A 5,584-nucleotide genomic window follows, 5' to 3' on the forward strand; every position below is an offset into this window, starting at 1 on the left:
TGCCATGGGACATCCCTGTGGCGCCCATGCCTCATGGCAGTGACATCGCAGGGTAGCACCCATGACCTGACACAAGGGAGCAGCCAGAGGAGACATTGCTGAAGAGCACTTGTTGCTTTTCACTCCCAGAGCCACCGATGGTGGGACTCCAGAGCCCAGAAGTCAATAAAGCTGCGTTGAACAGCTGTAGGCAATGAGAGGATGGTGCTGTGTCCAGCTGCACCCAGGAGTGGGTCGGCAGGGAGGAGCGGGGACGGCTCCAGCGTTGGGCATCCCAGTGCCCCGTTTCTGAAGTTTTCCAGCTGGGCACCTCTGACACCTGTAGAAATGTCCTTACGGTCTTTGCTGTGCTGGTGGCTCTTGAGCTCCTGCTTCATAGCCTTTGGCAGAGAGTGGGGAGCAGCAGGGCTGGGGCTGCAGCTAGTGCCTGGAGTGCTGGGTTTGTGGGGCCCCTCCTGATCCAGACATTGCTTCACCTTCTCCATGTGTTACCCTGACTAGGGCCCTCCTGGTCCCCTTTATTTCCCTCTGGGTTGTCCAGTGGTGTGGGGAAGTCCGTTTCCCCAGCTGAATGAATGCAAGAAAATAGAAATCTCTTCCCATTTGCTGCCCGTTTCTTCTCTAGACAGAGAAAGGCTCTGCGATTTGAAGAACACTGCTTCTGCAAGGGAATAGGCATGCACCCATGTGATGCTCCTCTCCCAGATTTCAGCAGTCTCCCAGGGGCTGCTCTGTAGGATCAACTAGAATTAAAACACTATGAGGGTTGTGCAAAGGAAATGGAAGAAACAGGAGGTGTGCAACCCCCCCTTTCCTTGGTTTGATTCCTCTGCTTCTCTTTGCTCTTTCAAATGTAGGAATGAAAGCAACAAAATCAATCCTGCTCTGTGAACCTTTTGAATCAACCCCCTCTCTACAGGATCAGGAGCTTTTTCTGTAAAGAAGAGGTCTGATCTCGAGAGCCCAGAAGTCAATAAAGCTGCGTTGAACAGCTGTAAGCAATGAGAGGACAGCACAGACAGTGCTGTGTCTGGTTGCACCCAGGAGTGGGTCCACAAGGAGGAGCAGGGATGGCTGCAGCATTGGGCATCCCAGTGCCCCCATTTCTGAAGTTTCTGTGATTCACTGGAGAAACATCTTACAAGCCTTGGCTGCACATTCTTTAAAAACCAAGCAAAATACTCCCATCTGTAAACACTGCAGGACTGCACAGCAGTAATTTCTAGTCTCCCCAGGCACTGATAGTATTTTTGCTCTGAGAGAAGCCTAATGGACTTGTGAAAGATCAGCATCTTTCCCTCTGAGCTGCACGGCCACTTTCAGAGGAGCCCAGCGTACAGCTCAGCCCAGCCCAGCACACCAGGACAGTCAAGCTGTGCCTGATATGGGTTGTCATAACTGTTGCCACAGCCACCAGGTACCCTCGTGCTCCAGGCGTGTGGTGTTGTGATGTGGTCTGACCTTTCAGTGTGCTCCCTCGCCGGCACTGGCTGCATTGTGCCCTTCATCCTTTGGCTTCTCTAGCCCTGGAGGAGTTTAACTGGGAGGCAGATGTTTTGCCTTTTGTTTCTTATATTTGACGAGAAAGGGAAGGGGGTGCATGAATAAATTTGCCCTGAAATACCTTCTCTGGATTTGAAGAGCTGGCAACAGTTTTTCCTGAGCCAGCTTTACGTGTTCGACATAAGCTATACTGACCCAATGCTCCAGGCACTACACAATACTGACAAAGCTCCGAACAAGGACTCCTCATGCACCCTGAGATCTGTCCTGCAGCTGGAAAAGCTCCCTGGTAGTGAACTAACCTTTCAAAGGGGCTATGAATACTTCTGCCAAGCAAGGGGAAAGGGTTTCTCTTGTTGAAACACATTGCAGCAAGCCTTTGTGTGGCGTAAACCCTCTTCATGCCAGCAGGATCGATGCAAAGGACCCATCTATGGTACCCAGTATCTGAGCTCCTGCTTCTCTCTCTCTTGCAGCCCAGTGTGAGGCAGGTTGGCTGCAGCATTTTGTGAGCTCTATAACAGGGGAGGCTATTTCTAAGGTGACAGAGAACCAGCACACAGCTGAGAGCCCAGAACAACACCTGAGCTCACCTTGTTAGCAGTCCCAGGTTACTGTTCTCTAACAATCTGTTCTAAGCATTGGCTAAGTTTGGAAGCAGTGCTAAAAGCAGGCTTGCTGCTATCATGCCAATGAATGAAGAGCTTGTCAACAGAGGGAGATTCACCAGCAGCAGGACAAGGGAGCAGCACAAACATTACTGTACAGTATTTCCTCTATAGAATGGTTTATATCTAAGCGTGAGTCTTTCAAAATGCTGTAATAGAGCTTTAATACTGCATTAAGTGCTGGGAAATGGAAGGAGCAGAAGGTATTTCACCGTCTACCTTCAGACTTTTGCAAATGGATTGCAAAATCCTCCACCCAAAACACAGATTCAACTAACAAGCCAGTTCCTAACACGTTCTGACCCTTGAAAAGTGTCCATATTCAGCTTTTGGCTTTCACTTAATCTGTGGAAAATCCTCAGCAACTTAGGCTTGCTCCAAGGGTGGAGCTCATCAAGCGTTCACACAAGCCAAGGAACAGCAAACAATGTGCAGTTGCTGGCAGCAGGGCAAACCCTGTGAGGTGGAGAGCCAGGACCCAGTGATCGCAGCCATCTCTCCCATCTCTACCTTCAGGAAGCGACTCATTCCATTCTCTCCTGCAAAAGCAGAAAGGGAAAGAAAGAAGAAAGGAGATGGTTGTCACAGGAAGATGGACAAGTCAAAAAAAAGAGAGGCGCTACAGCTACACTGATTTTGATATGTGCTGCTTTGAGTCATCCTGAGGTGTGGGAAAAGCCACTGTCCCCTGCAGCACCTCCAGCCTTCTCAGAAGAATTCATTTCCCACCACAAGTCACCCAGCCCTGCATTTCTTGGTCGGGTTTACTCCCTCTTGGAGAGCAGACACATTCCTCTGCTTCTGCCTTTCAGCTCAATGCCAGGTCTGCAATGCACCCGATAGATAAACCAAGCCCTATCAAGACCAAGAGCATTCCTGTCTATCACTGTACCTTGTTGTACGAGATCTTTTTTATCAGCTCCTGGAGATGTGGGAAGCAGCTGGAACCCAGGATCCATGGGAGGAAGGGACAGCATATCAGGCGTCTCAAAAATGGAAATATCAGAAAAGTTAGGCTCGAACCAAGTGAGGCAGACAAAGCCCATAACCCTTGCCAGGAGGACGAGCAATGCAAACAGCGGATGCCTGTATCTGAAGTAGAGATTTTTTTCCCAGTCACAGCAGAGGAATGTGTTTTAAGTAGCTGGCTTTTGGCCTTCTGCTTTGTTTACTCTTCCAAAGACCAAACCAAAACTGACACCATATCCCGCTTTATTGAAGCGTGGAAGGAAGCATCTGGGAAGGCAAGGCAGAACATGACAAAGTCCAGACCAGCCTAAAGGGAGACACGCACAAACCCTCCTGCTCAGCCAGCTGAATATGTAGGTATTTACCTACACAGCCTGCTACCACAGCCGAATGGAAAATACCTGCTGGGCTTTGGGATGCTCCAAGCAGCCAGGAAGAGAACAGGGGGAATACCACACTCAACTGCTCCTCAGGGTTTGTTTGGTTTCTTGAATAACCACCAGAAGGACCAGACCTTCAGCTGATGTGAGCAGGCTCCACAGCCTCCACCATAGCTGCATTCATACTTACACCAGTTCAAGAGCTGCATGGCTACTGCCCAATTTTCAAGCTCGTGGTAACTTTTAACCTGTGCAAGTAGAAGTGGAAGAGCAGAATGAGGAAGTGATCCACTGAAACTTGTCCTGTGTGAGGGACTTCCCTGGAGAACCAGCACGAGAAAGGCGCTGCCTGCCCAGAGAAGTGCCACACTGAACCAGGCGCTGGAGAATGGCCAAGCACTGGTTCAAGCTGGGTGCTTCATTCACAGAAGACAGTACCTCTGCCAAGTGCAGGCAGTGGCTGAACACTGTTATATAATTATATACAGCTGAGGCGCCAGGCCAGTCGTTTCCAACTCCTGTTATTTTTATTACACATCTTTCAGTATTTTATATTCCCCTGAAGAGAGCTGGTGTCCGATTTCAGGGGGTAGGAGAACTTCAAGCTAAGAGCATCCAGTGTTTTGTTTTCCTAGTTATGCAGAATGGTCCTCATCGCAAACCTAGGTGCACCACAAATGCTCATAACTAGAAGGCAGAAGGGAAGGACCCCACTTGCTAAGTCAACTTCTTGAACAATTAGGGTTGGCAGCATTTAGTTCTGTCAAATTACTCCGAGGGTAATTTATTAGAAATGGCAGAGGTAGAGTAAGGGACTGGCACAGGGAGGGATAGGCTATTTCATCTGCAACTGTCCTGACCTTCAGGGAAGAAACCCTCCAGCATAACATAGTTGCCATAAATACTTATTCCATGACAAAAGATGTCAGAAATGCAAGCTGCTGACATTACAGGATACTTAGCCAAAATGAAACCTTATGCCTTTCAAACTGTGAGCTGTAAAGACCAGCAAGTTTTATGACAGTGTGATATGCTATCCTAGAGTTAGAGGGCAGGAAAGCACAGCTGACATTGAACACACAATACTAATACCTTTGAAGGAAGTTCATTTCCAAATGATACACAACTGTCTAACTCATTGCCAAGTTCTGGATCTAAACCAAGCAAGTTCATAAAAGGGTTAGGCAGATCAAGAAAGAACAGGTTCACCAGCACTTTTATGTCCTGGGCTGTATCCTCTGGCTCAGGGGATTGCCAGGAGCGTAGTGCACACCAGCATCTTCCCTTCGTGTCTGCTGCTAGCTGGATGGACATTTGGTCTGACTTGCTTGTCACATAGTCAGCCAAGACTCAAGTATTCAACGCTCAATTTTGTTTGCGCAAAACAAAGCCTCCTCGCCTGGTGGTGTGGGATGTTACAGGCTTGTTTCTCAAAGTGTCTCATGCGTTTAGTTCCTCCTTCTGTCTCTTGTGAGCCTGAGCAGAAGACAGGCCACCATCTCCAAAGAGGACAGACATCTCCACACAGGGCTGCTCTGCTTCTTGTTTGTAAAGTATTACAACATGCTGTGCAAACAAAGAGTCTAACCTCAGATGAAACAGACGTCTTAGATAAATCCCATGCATGGGATTAGTCACACTGATGTTGCAATCATTGGTGTCATGGATAAAAATGACCCAAAGAAGAGGAGTATGAGAATATTCCATCACGGCTTATTTACATTAATTATAAACAAAGACTCCCACCTCTCTTGTGCTAGCCCAACAACTACTTGCACCTACCTGTTGTCTGTTACCTTAGCTCAGGACTATGCTAGAGCAGATTTTCTGCCACACTTCTGGAGTGGGCTGCCTTGTTCTTACAATTTCAACTGAACAGCAAAAGCATGATTTTACTGCAACTGCTTTATATGTTTCTTGTACAGTTACAGGAACAATTCCTTGCTGCTATAAAAATGTACCCTCATCTCACCTCCAGATGACATAATTATAAGCTAAAGGTTCCTGGTGACAACCACACCATAAGCTCTTACATAGGTGAATGTCCTTGTTCAGTGTGGTACA

The sequence above is a fragment of the Aptenodytes forsteri genome, unplaced genomic scaffold (assembly GCF_000699145.1).
Source record: "Aptenodytes forsteri isolate BGI_AS27 unplaced genomic scaffold, ASM69914v1 Scaffold528, whole genome shotgun sequence".
Lineage (NCBI taxonomy): Eukaryota > Metazoa > Chordata > Aves > Sphenisciformes > Spheniscidae > Aptenodytes > Aptenodytes forsteri.